The sequence below is a fragment of the Chiroxiphia lanceolata genome, chromosome 4 (genome assembly GCF_009829145.1).
Source record: "Chiroxiphia lanceolata isolate bChiLan1 chromosome 4, bChiLan1.pri, whole genome shotgun sequence".
Taxonomy (NCBI): Eukaryota; Metazoa; Chordata; class Aves; order Passeriformes; family Pipridae; genus Chiroxiphia; species Chiroxiphia lanceolata.
Genome location: NC_045640.1, coordinates 9,797,454 through 9,810,810, shown reverse-complemented (window position 1 = coordinate 9,810,810; position 13,357 = coordinate 9,797,454). Strand labels below are relative to the sequence as shown.

The window sequence follows — 13,357 nt, the reverse complement described above, 5'->3', positions numbered from 1 at the left end:
AAAACTGACAGACTCGGCAATATGGAAAGAAAAACTAATAATTCTAGACATAAAAAAAGACACACTGAATTCATCTCCACAAGTATCCTCCTATCTTTCAGAAGTTCATGAGAAATTTAACAGATTCAGTAAAAACAGCTAATCCCTTTACTTATTGATGCCACTCCTAGAATTCACACCTAGGGCAGGAAAAAGAACACAATCTCTCCAGGAATCTATTGCAGGTTTGCAGAAAACCACCTTATTTGGGAAGATTCACTCTGCCTCCTGAAAGGCTGGGACTGACCAAATCCTTTGATGGCTCTACAAGCACGAACAGATTTCTCAAGTTAAGCATTCCTCTTGGCTGCTCTGCACTCAACTGCAGATCTTATTAATGCCTAAAAACCCTGCATGCAGGAGGCCATGGCTGCTCATGAAAACCCTGAAAGTTTCCTTCCTAAATTTTTTTTGAAGCCAAATTAAGTCCCTGTTGGAATGATGGTTACAGCTATCGCAGGCAAATCCTTATGAACATCATCCAAGGACATCTTCCAACAAGCAGGAACAGCAGAGGACAAAACATGAACATTCCGAAGCTGAGACAACCTGACACTCTTTTGCAAAGGTTAAGGTCATGGCAAATGCACCCCAGACATACTGCAAGGACTCCTAGAAGTTAAGATGATGGTGTATAATTTGCTTAAAGCTGCACCACAATTATTATAAAAGCCATGGCAAACACAGAAGGAACAACAATCTTCATTCTGACCAACTCACAGACTCAGGAAAACCCTATTTCCCCACTGGGCCCATATTTATGACAGATATGAAGTTTAAACTAAAGCACTTGGTACCTAGAGCACAATGCACATCATGAATGAAACTTGATTTAAGCAGTTTATTCCTAACAAAATTGACAGTTGGAACTTTGACAAAATCTAGATCATAAGCATCTCAGATACCTGCTATAGCTCTTTCATACTAAAATGAAGCTATGAATTGCAGTTTCTTAGTTATTTAAAAGATAATGAATGCAGTGACTGTTCATGTGATCATTTCACCAGGAGCAGGGGCAGTAAACTCTTCCTGGATTAGATGAGCTTGGAATTAGGTCACATACACATTTGTATGTGTCTTCAGTGCAATCAGAGCAAAGTGTACATTTTGAGAAAAGCGAGATATTTTTCCACTAGTCAAGCTTCAAAAAATGTGGGATGCATCTCTACAAAAGAACACGCAGTCTCACTTTCTCTCTGAAACATGTTCAGATATAACATTCATAAATGAAAGCTGGAAGTAGGACAAATTGGAACAGAAATAACTGCATCTCTGCTATGCATTTAGATTTATTTCCAAGAATAACTTTATTACCATAAAATCACACAGATTTTTTTTTGAACATCCGTGTGCAATTTCAAGCATATTATAACAATAAAATTTTACTTTTTTTAAAAAAAAAGCTGTAACTGCTTTTTAAAGCTTGATTACTGAAATTATCAGAAACTAACTTCAGTTGGCAAAGTCCCAATCTCAAACAGAATTCTTTTTGAAGAGTTTTCTCTAGTATGTTTAATACTGTTTGGTATCTTTTCCCATTAGTAAATAATTCTGCAATCATATACACCCACAAAATTTGCCTGCACTTACCTGAGAAACACCTGTGAACTCTGATCCAACAGTACTGTCTGTAAACTGTGTACCATTCAGTGAAACCTGGAAAAAATCAATAATGGGTTGGTGACAATAGCTGAGTTTAATGCTAGAAGACCATTACAAAAATGACACAAAACCTTCCCCTGTATTCAAGGTTTGATAAAACAGCTTTTGAAACTTCAATGACTAAAAAATTGCAGAAATGGAAAACTCCTTTTCTTTTGTAACAGAAGTTCTACAGGTGTAAATTTTGCAATTTATGGATTTTAAACTTTTGCACAGTAGCTCTTCCAGTAGCAACTTTGAGGTGAAAGAATTGATATAGGAACACAGAAAATTCATAAGCAAAATTACGTTTTTCCTTCGGTATTTGATTGTTTGTAATTAGCTTTTAAACTTCTACTGTGAATTGAAACAATTAAAAGATTTTTGTCTTCTGAAAGTTGAATACAATGCTACTCAGAAAAATACGCAGTATTAACCAGGAAGAGTATTCCACAGCAAGCCTCCAAAAGCCACTCAGCTATTCCACTGCAGCAGCTTCCTTCCTGCCCCAGGTTATAACTCCAACAGAAATCTCCCAGATCTCCTCTACTCCAGTGTTACAGAGACCACACCAGGCAGCAATGAAGCGACTTTTACAAGCCCCAACTGTTCTCATACAGCATTATTTGAAGACATTAAATCAAGAGTAAAGTTAAGACAACACACAAATTCAAGCCCATGACAATGAAGAGCCCTAGATCACACCACCTTGAAGAAAAAGCATTAGATTAAAAACAGCGGGAAAGTGGAAATAAAGTCAATTCTATTATTCTTTACTTTCCTCCTTCTTGAGCAGCGGTTGAGCTCCGGGATTTCAGAGATCATTTTACCTCACACCTCTGTTCCACCTTCCACGTGTTTTTGCTAACCTCTTTTTGCCCTCCAGTTTTCCACCCACTGCTGTCAGATATTAATATCTCTAATACTTCTCTAAAGACCATGAAAAAAAGTGGTCTGTTTAACGTAGGACCCCCCCCCCCCACGTCTTGTCTGTTGTATTGACAGAGGTCAGAAAATATTTCTGCCCTGCCCCCAAACCATAAGCTCTGACTGGAGCCTTCTTCAGTACAAAAGAGCATCCTTCAGATTTACACATCCACAGAATTACCAATTGCTCAGTTTAGAGACAAGGGGATTACTGCAAAGCCATTGTCTTCAGCTAGCTTTTTTCAAAGGCAAAAGAATAATTTCAAATAATTGCTAAAGCAAATACAAACAAGAAACGACACAACTTCTTTTAGACACCCTATGCTATGTTTCCAGAGTAGGTATTTAAGAAAACAAACCCCTCATATGCAAGCCAAGCATCTCAGATCTAAAGTTATGGGAGCAAAAATGCTGATGTGGAACAAGTTACCTCTTTTTATTGAGACACCTTCCGAAAAGTGAAAAAAATGAAGGTTTTTTTAATTAGAAGAAGTCTTCTTGACCAAGAAAAGATATCCTCCAGTCTGGAGGTCCACTGGTTTTTGGTATGCATATGTATTCAAAAACCAAGAAACCAGTAAGAAAGCTCAGAATGAAATTGGTATCTGCAGCTAAAATTTTATAATTTTTTTGAAAATTAATAAAAGGTAAGTTTATCCAACATTATCAAGGGAGTACATTTACCTTCTTTACATTCAAGACAGTGGTAATGAGAAATGCATGAGCCATCACATTGAAACATGCAGGAACTGAGTGGCCAAGCTAAAAGCAGTCAGAAATGTTACAAAAGCAGAGACAAAAACAGTGGGAGGTTTAGTTACCCACTAAATGACACAAGAAGCCAAGACAAAATTACTGAACATCAGGAATGACTGCTTCATGGAATGAGTTGTCATGCTGCTAACAAAAGAAAAGACATCTCTTGATCCTAAGCACTGTGCAGAATTTGCTTAAAAATATTAGCGTAACCCCCCCAAATTTAGTAGTGACTAAAGATCTGCAGAAGGAACACACACCAAGGAATTTAAAAAGAAGGAATTAGACAAATAGGAGGAAACAAAGAGAATCATCAAAAATTAAGTGTCTGTAGGCAATGAGATGTAAGACATTGTATGTGAGGCTTAGAGCAAACACAAAAATCACAAAAAAAGACTTAAGTGGGGATGAATAATGACGTGACAGGCAAGGGAAGGAGGGGGCTAAATAACATATTAGAGAAAATATTACAAGAATCTTGTAGAAGTTGTCCAAATGGGGCTCAAACAATAGCAAGCTAAAAACAGACTGAGAAAAAAAAAATTACAATGAGACAGTTCCACAAATAATTTAAGGAAGAAAAAGAAGTATAAAAACTACAATTAAATCCTTTCTCAAAGCCCATAAGGAGCAAGGAACAGTAAGTAGCCTGTGAGAATCTCTAAAGCTAAGGTAAGTAAACAAACAGAAGCATTAAAAATGCTTAAAAAGCTAAGGTCACAGTAGAAACACCAGATTTATTTTTTGTATGTTCATGTTCACTATGGAGGAGCTTAAAGATGTTCTCCCAGCAAAAGGCTTCTTTATGGAAGATGGATTAGAGGATGAGCTTCAAGGTAAAGCACTGCTAGAAAAAAAACAGTACAGAGAAAATGGACAAGTGAAAAATTAGCAAACCACCAAGAGTGGATGACATTCAGCCATGAGTCCTAAAGGAGCTCAAGGACATTATCGTTGCACTAACAATTTCAGCATGTTAACTCTTGCTCTCTACTTCAGCAGCACTAGAGGAGCAGATGATTTTTTTATTATTCATTTATGAAGCTTTCAAAGATCTAGGAAACTGCAGTTATCCAAAGCCTATAGCAAGAAAGTGCCTGAGATTACAAAGTTAACTATCAGCATTAAATTCCACATGTAACTAAAGAGAGGGGAAGAATGGCAGAAGGACCTTCCAAGATCTAGTTACAGGGCCATATGTTGACAGACATAACTCTGTGTGCAGAGAATTAAAGTGGAAGTTACAAGCTAGACAGCTGTCACTTCTGGATAACTAACTTTTTTTTTGTTAAATTAAACTTATTTTTACAGCCCTGAATATCCTTTTCAATGATTTTATAGTTTTATGTTTTAAAAACCTGTTTTGTGAAAGTGAATGCCAGAAGGAAGGCTGACATGGATCATCAGGAAAACATGAATCTCCACAAGAACTCTTCACCATAATGAAGTGTGTGTGTGAAACCTTCCTGTTCTTGCTGTAAATGGTATTTACAATGGAAAAGATATAGGGAAATATATCCTGTGTTTCTTAGAAGCTGCCGTCACACTAACTCACCTTCTTGAAAACAGTGATTTTCTAGAGAATAAGGCATGCATCATTTTGGCACAGTATAATTCATACCAAAAAGTGTGAAGAAGGAGAGAATCACAGCTTAAACAACAGTCCTTGATTACACCAGAATGACCTTGAAGAACCAGTTGAGCAATTAGAAAATAAGCACTCAGAGGCTGCCATAATTTGCTCTAATAGTCTGCCGCTATCGAAATCAGACCTTCAGGAGGCTCAGTGACATATTACTAGACAACACCCCCCCATCTTTCTCGCAGCTGAAGCCTTGTGAAGCCACAAAGATCATGGAAGTGAGAGTGATACAACAATCTCGGGAGAGCTCAGGAAAAGAAAAGCACAGGAAGGAAATTTAGATTTGATGCATCATCACTGAACCCTAAACAGTTCGACAGAAATGTGATGTTAAAAAAAAAAAATGCAGCATTTAATAAAATTTCTCCTGGGGAAAACCAGCAGGGATATACTGCACTGATTTTCTCAGGAAAGGTTTTGCTTTCTTAGGAAAGACAGACTAGAAAACAAAACAGTTACCAAGGGACAATTCAGGCTACACTTTATTCTACAAGGTCCTAATATAATAAAGGTATTCCATACCACTTGAATCAATTACCTTATTTTTATATAGGGAGGTAAAAAATTAAGTTTGTTGAAAGATCTGTGAGTGTCTAACACTAAAGAAAGGTACTGCACTTAACCCTGCTACCCTCTCAAAACCCATCCAGATGTCTCATCAATGCCACTTGCTCTCCTGCCTGCATTTTTGTGCCAAAACCCATTTGCTACAGCTGTTCTGTGCTGAGCCTTCTCTCAGGCACTTCCAGGCAGTGAGCACACCCCAGCACTGCTCTGCAGCTCCTCAGAGCAGCTTTGCCTCGCTCCCCACCGCTGTCACCCAACACCGTTTGGGAGGCAGCAGTCTCAGGTGCCCCTCCCTGGTGAAGATGCCCCTCCCCACAGCCTGAGTGAAGCTCCAACTTGGGAGCTCTCCAGTCTCAGCCTGAGCTGTTCCTCTCCTCTCCCAGACACAGCTAAATCGGTCACAGAACTGCTGTTGGCAGATGAGTGATGCTTACAAAATCCTAAGTGACTCTCAGATATGAAGAATGATTTCTTTATGCATTTAGTTCAACAGAATAGCTAACTATCTGATTTCAGTAAGTGAAAATTTAGGATCCTTCCCTCCCTAACACAAACTGATTTAAGGATAAGCCACTCTAAAAGTCAAACACATGGATGAGAGGAAAGAATGATGATAAGTGCATAAGAGAGGTTCAAAAGTAGGTAACAAACAAAATCTGATGCACGATACTCCTGGATTGTAAGACCTGGAAAGACACACGGGGGGAGGGTTATTCTACACATCCACTGTAGTTCTCTCTCTCCATTCTCTAGCACCAAGCACTGTCAGACAGCACAGTGTGCTGGCCAGACCTCTAGCACATGAAGGTTTTGGGGTTTGTTTGCTTTAAACACTGCTCCTGAACTCCACCAGTAGTGACCGTATCCTCTGCAGTAACAAAAGTCTCTGCACAATGTATATGACAGCAATGAAGAGATATTATGATGTGAAAACCAGTCGTAAACTATCAACACTCATCCCTTCCTTAATCCTTTTTTAAGTCCACATTATAACCAGTTAACATCTGGTACAACCCAGTTTTTCAGAGGAGGAGCAAACTGCAACAGATCTACTTGGCACTGTCATCCCTCTTGCCTATGAGATTTCATTTATTTCAACATTCTGAATATTTTTAATCTGCTTTAAGAAACCCAGGAACATTTTTAAAGGCACTGGTAGTACACACTCAAGAGACTAACCAAAGTACTGTCTGGTTTCTATACTCGGGCAGACCAGTTCCATGCAGCACATGAAAGCAAAAACAAACTCACCCACCAAAATACCATAAGCCCTGCAAGTGCAAAATCAAAGCAAAATAAAGCATATGTCCAATAAAGCAGAATGTGCTCTACAAAAAACACTGTATTCCATTATTTTTTCATGAAATTATTTGTTGTTAAGGGTAGTCTTAACACTGAAAGAAACGGTCCAGGGAGGTCTTGGAAAGAGATGAATGGTCACCCAGAACCATATTCAGGAATCCCCTTGGTGAGGACGAGCACATTACTGCTGGAGCTATGGGTGTATTTATGGTCAGTATCAACATGGCCAAGAAATGCAGAAGTGCCCTCTGACACAGTGTGCCTGGGCCTGATGTACTGTGGCTGGGCTGGCCCAAGGTCATTGAAAGTCCCTGTCCATGGTCATGAAAGTCTGACACCCAAGTGGCAGGCGAACAGGAAACTTTTCCAAAAGAAGGTAAGACAGAAGTCTGTGGAGCTCTTATTTTTAATTTTTAAATAACCCCCAAAAGAACTAAAGCTTCTGCAGAAGGAAAGCATGACCTCTTAGAAAAGCATACCAAAATGATATTTTAAGATTAAATGTAAGAATTTTCTTCCTAGCACTGGAGTAAGGAGAATGCAAAATTAACACGTCCAACAGCAGGCAGGAAAATAATCAGCAATATGCAATACATTTCCAGGTTCATTAGCAGAGCAACACTCAAGAAACTCAAGCAGCTATCAGTCTATTATTATTGTTTTAAAGAAAAAAAAAATCTTTCTACATCAGTTGCAGAAAATTTAATTGCAAAGAGCTTTTAATCAGTAGATTGAAAATAAGTAAATGTTTGATGGGCAACAGTGAGAAGTCTGGAGGTTTCCACTCCAAACATGGTTTAGTGTTATGCAGTAGTGAAACACATCTTGGGGGAAGGAGGGTGTGTATGTGAATAAAGATCATCAAATACTTTTATTAACTATAAAGGTAAAAGATAAACAAACTACCATAGTACCTCTCCCTGAGTTAGGAGTGTTTTGTTTAAGAAACTGACATAAACATCTACATTTTTCTTGTGATAATCACACTTCTCTAGTAACACTGAACAGAATGCAGTTATACTTTTATACTTCCTAATACACACTTGTTTACCAGGTAGTCTCAATATTACAGGAGAGACACTGCCAGATAAAGTGATTATTGATTAGCTGCAAGTGTCACCAACAGGGAAAGTTGTGAAGGTTTTCGACACAAAGATCCTTGATTTTACCAAGGATGCTGAAATACCAAATAAAAACCAGAGAAAGCAAAGACAAGATGATAACTATTGAAGTTCATATATCCATATTAAGGCAGCCAACACCTGATCTGGTCAACTGATTAATTTTTCAGATTATCAATTCATTTTACCAGGCATGCTGTCCTCAGCATCAATATTCACAAACACCTAAATTATCCTTTCCCAGCCCAGCCTGCATTATTTTAGTGTAGTCCACACTCTTGAGACTGAAAACTTTTCAATGAATAAAAACATACCCATAAACAAGTCAATGATACCAGAAGCCAGTCCTTTGGTACTTCTTAAAAAAGCTGCTGGACTACATGCAATTTCAGAGAACCTTTAAATCTTTATGTCAATTATCAGGGATATGGAAAAGCGAAAGCTGCAGAAGTTCCAACATTCAGACTCTGTATTTTAAATTTTTGATATTACTCTCAAATAATATAGATAAACTACTTTTTAGGTCTGAAATAATTAAGTAGCAGAAGAAAGAGAAGTTGCCAGAAGCTGAACAGTAAAGCGTCAGTGAGAAGCCTGGCAGAGGCTCCAGAGGGCAAAAGCACTGCACATCAATACAGCAAATGTGTCGACTCAACCCTTACTTATATTGGTGTCTAACACACAGCACATTTATGCTCAACAGCTATTGTACTTAACAGAAATCATTAACATCATACCAGAGAGCTCAGTCAAATCCATAACCTCAACAATCTGTTCTGATGTAGAAACAGGACTAAAGCCCACTCAAAAGCCAAGGAGCTCAGCGGGACCTGAGTGCACAGTGCCCTCCCAGTCGCTGAGGGTGTTTGTGGAAGTAGATTTGCTGCAGAACACCATGTGAGATACATCAACCAGCTGTGACAGCCAACATGTTATTGCTGTATGTACCACCTTGTGTATATACATCTGGATGGGGCTGGTTAGAAATCTTGACTGTAAAGCACACCAGCCTATTGTGTCCTGCTCCCCCGTCATGCTTAGCCAGCAGGAATTACACACTTACTCAAGGGTTAAACACAGGAAATGCTGGCACTATGAAAAGATTATTCATCTAACTCAAGAATTCATACTTGTTTTGTTAGTAAAGACAAGCAAAAGACAGGAAAACGCTGAGCAGAGAGCACAGTGTTGCACTCAGTTACAAACCCAACTACATGCGACAAACTAACGAGGCTCTTGTCAAATAGGTCACTCATTTAGCCCTCCAAAAGGCAAAGTACGATATTACTTCATATTATGAAAAATCTATTAAGAGTTTTTAAGATAATATTTGGCAATAGTCATTATATTAAACCAAAATTAGGCACTCACTATCCAGGTATCTCCACAGAAAATGCTTATGAGCAAAATGGTTTCTATCTCTTTTGACCTGTGTTACTGCCAAAATAAACTTCATGAGATCCAAGGTTAATCCCTCTTTAGCCAATATAACAGTCTTCTTATATGAATAATGAGGAAAATCACAAACAAAATCAACATTATGAGACTTCAATAATTTTAGTGACACCTCTTCTGCAATTTTAATCTTTTTTTATGTGATAACATTGACTTCCAGTGTTTTCTTTATTAAGTAAAATCAGCCACTACAGAATCTGACTAACCCGAAAGACAGGTTCTCTGAAGGCTTCCCTTCTTCAACAAGGTCTTATTATTAAAACTTATCACCTGGTTTTAAGTAAACATAACACTACTTTCATGGTTTAGTAAAAGCTATTCCTAAAGTAAATTGTTGATGTCAAACAAGCTGACAAGCTGAGGGTGGGGAGGCTTAATCTAGAAAGCTCCATCTACCTTGCATGTAGATAAGGCAAGTGTACTATGAATGGCTCAAACCCCCAACATTATTCCTCTCCCCACACCCTCAAGATCTCAAACCTGATTTGCTTCTTTTCCAAAGGTGAAATCCTTTAAGACCTTTGATATTAAGTCAAAATGTCAAAGAAATTTTCAACAGAAACTGAAATTCCAAGTTATACTTTTCCCAGTTGAAGCCTTTGTCATTATGTAAGTTCCATTTACGGAGAGGAATTTAAAAAAGTGTAAGTAGCAGGTATATACAAGACTTGTTAAAAAAGACCAATACTTTCCAGTTTAGCAACAGTTCTGATTTAAGAGTGACAGTGGGGGTGGGTGGGGAGGCTGTCCCCATCTCACTCATTTGGGGAGATCCCCTAAAACAAAACCAAGATGACTAAGTGTGTACCACCTCCTGCTAAAACTCAAGTCTAAGATACTTGGCCAACAAGACTTTGTGTCAGGGAATTTTTATAAGATATAAGTATTTTCACGCTCATCGTGGGGCAGGAAGGGGGAGGAGGAGGATAAATCACCTGTACACAGCCCTGTTCTTCAACATAAGCCATAACATTACTAGTCAGAGAAAGTTAAAAGCATCTAATTCCCCCATGGTTTGGAAAAGTGCTGGTCATGCACTGTTAGCATCTGCTGGATCAAATACATGGATACCTTTTAAAAGTCTGTGCAAAAAGTATATGTAATTAAGGTATTGTTTTGTTTGTATGACCAGATGCACAGAAAAACCTCAAAATTGGAGCAGGGAGGAAGGAAATCAGACAGCACTGAACAGTGCAGAATAGGAAGAAAACCAGTTTTCTAATTCTGGTTCTTTAAGACTAAAGTCCTCTGAAAATAAGTAAAGCACCACTTCTAGTGTATTTACATAAAATTGATTATTTAGCTGATGTATCTTTTTTTCCTTTGGGTCCTCAGTGCCAAAATAACTCTACTGTAGCACAGTAATCAGAATAAACTGAAGTCTAACAGCTACTTAAAATTCACAAACCCATCAAACCTGGTCTGACAAAAAGCCTTACTCAGAAACACAGCCATCTAAAGTGACATGACCTATGCTGCAAATAAAGGTGCCTGAAGCTCCCCAGGGACAGGGTTTTTTTTCTCAGTAGTACCTCAAAAAGATGACTTTGAAGTAGTACTTTGAAAGGAAGACAGATATTGCTGTTCTATAATGAGTTTTAAGGAAGCAATGTCTATATTCTGTGCCATTCCTCCCACACATTCTTCAATAGCATACTCAGTTTTTCTTTTAGTTGAATCAATTTAAAATACATCCTTCAGGAAATGAGCACCTGTTAGGAAATAAGGAGTTCAAAGGTTATAGTGCCACAATACGAAAATGTCAGCACACAAAAAAAGCTATGATCTCTACAGGAACTATGAAGAATTCATAATCCAAAATTAAAAAGATGGAATTCTGATCTGTATCCCATTACAAGACAGAATGATCTACAACTTTTTAACTGGAAGTTAAAGCAAGGTTGTACTCAAAGAAGAGTTTTTTTCACCTATTTTGCTTTACTGAACTTCCTTGTATGTTAATTTGAATGATGCAGACCTCAACTATTCATTCCATGAAAGTTGCAGATGGGTAATACTCACTCCTACCTCAACCACTGCAATGAAATCCCCCTCTCTTTCTTCTATTTTAAAAAGTCTGATGTGGCAACTAATCACTATCAAATAATACTCTAAGGAGAAAAAAATTAAGAAACAGACAGTAGCTTTGCAGAATGAAGTGTACAGACCCTACCAGAAGTCCTACTGCATTCTGAAGATATTCAATTCTGTGTTGAATTCCACTGCTAAAAACAAACCTAAGTTGTAACTAAGAAAAATACCTAAGCACTGTCTGGCACATGATCTCATGAAATTTCTCTTGAAAAAGGCCAAAGACCTTCCCAAATTAATTCCTGTTTGGATGGTCCTTCCATAGGATATGATCTAGAATAATTCCTATTTGAAAACTTCAAGTAGCAAATAATCTACCTAAAACAGAATTAATCTGGGCTCAGAATGAAACAGCAAATATTGCTCTTCATCATAACTTTTCTTCTGTTATGTATTCAGATGCTTCAATCTGAAGAGCCTTTTTTCCCCTTACCTTCTGAGAAAACTGGAGAGAGCGAAAAAACAGGCCCTTGGAAGTCAGCCACACAGACAAATGGGAACACAGACAAATGGGATCATCCTTTCTACTAGTACTTCCTACTTCCTGGGTAGCCACAAGAACTGGTAATTCAGGAAGAAATCCCTGCTGGACAGCAAACAGCCTCCCATTTGATACCTTTGTGAACAGATTCAAGGGCCAGGCCAATCTTTTTTTTTTTTTTTTTTTAATACACAGAATATTGTACAGCCAGGCAGAGGCCATCAGCACAGCTATTCTAAAGATCACTCTATTTAAGTCACATGAAATTTGGCAACACTTCCAATCCCAGAGTAAAACAAAATTATTTTGGTCATTAAACCCAATAATTTTTAAAAAATCCCTATTCACACTTAGGGCAGTAAGTTAATAGAGAATTCAGAACAGAAATATTACAGCCAGCATAGTGTAATAAACAATGACACTTCAGCAAAGAAATAACGAAGATAGGAAAAAATCAGAGCTCTAAGTTTTGAAGTAAAAAATTAAATACCAATCAGAAAGCTGCAAACTGTAACACAAGCTTATGCTCATCTTTATAGTTATGTCTTCATAACTACTTTCCCAAAGAAAAATGTTTTTAAACAGAGCAAAACCCAATAGCTACAATAAGTATGAGGCTATTAGCTCTTAAATTGTGTGTAACCAAGAAACTACAGCTTCCTATACTTGTGCAAGCAATCACTCGGATAAATAAGGCTGTTTATTCAGATTAAAGCCAGTAGCAATTAATATCCTTATCTTCTTTGTATCTTGCATTGCATTGACCTGAAGTACTGCATGTAAATTGAAGAATATGTTAGTAATAATTGGTTATTTTTAAGAAGTATCACTGTGCATATGCATATTTAATGATTTGTACTGATGATTCCATAACTACTTCTCTTTCATCCTATTCAACTAATTATTCTTAGTTTACAACTGTCAGAATTTTTCAACTGCCAGCTTCAAATCAAGAAATTGCACATCTTAAAGGAAAACTACAAAAGAGATACTGACAAGTTTCTCGTGCTGTATTTGCAACCAAATATCCTTTCTGAGATTAATTCTCTATCAAGATTGGGAAGTGGCTTATGGTGGGAAGTGGCTTACCAATGGCTTAGGGTCATCACTGAGGCTGCAAAAAGAAAACATGATTCCAACACGCATCACACTGTTTTCAAGAGACATTGGGAAGTATTAGTGCTGCTTCACAGCCCTCTGGAGGAGACCTCATTTGGTCAACCACCTTCAAGGAACGAGTAACTGGAACAGACATGGTGACAGCCAAGCAGAGGTGTCAGCAAGAGGCCTGGCTCGTTTAGCTTAGCGAAGCAATGAAGTTCTCTGCAGATGTAC

At 37.9% G+C, this 13,357-nt stretch overlaps 1 protein-coding gene across 2 annotated transcripts in view; it reads right to left on the bottom strand.

Annotated features, from left to right (window-relative positions):
* The window catches only part of FAM193A (family with sequence similarity 193 member A), a 45,742-nt gene extending 44,042 nt beyond the window's left edge, over positions 1 to 1,700 (bottom strand). For both annotated transcript variants that reach the window (XM_032686477.1, XM_032686478.1), the window contains exon 1: positions 1,630 to 1,700. The gene's annotated coding sequence lies outside the window, so the exon portion shown is untranslated. The remainder of the gene's footprint in view (positions 1 to 1,629) is intronic.
* Between the last annotated feature and the right edge of the window lie 11,657 nt (positions 1,701 to 13,357).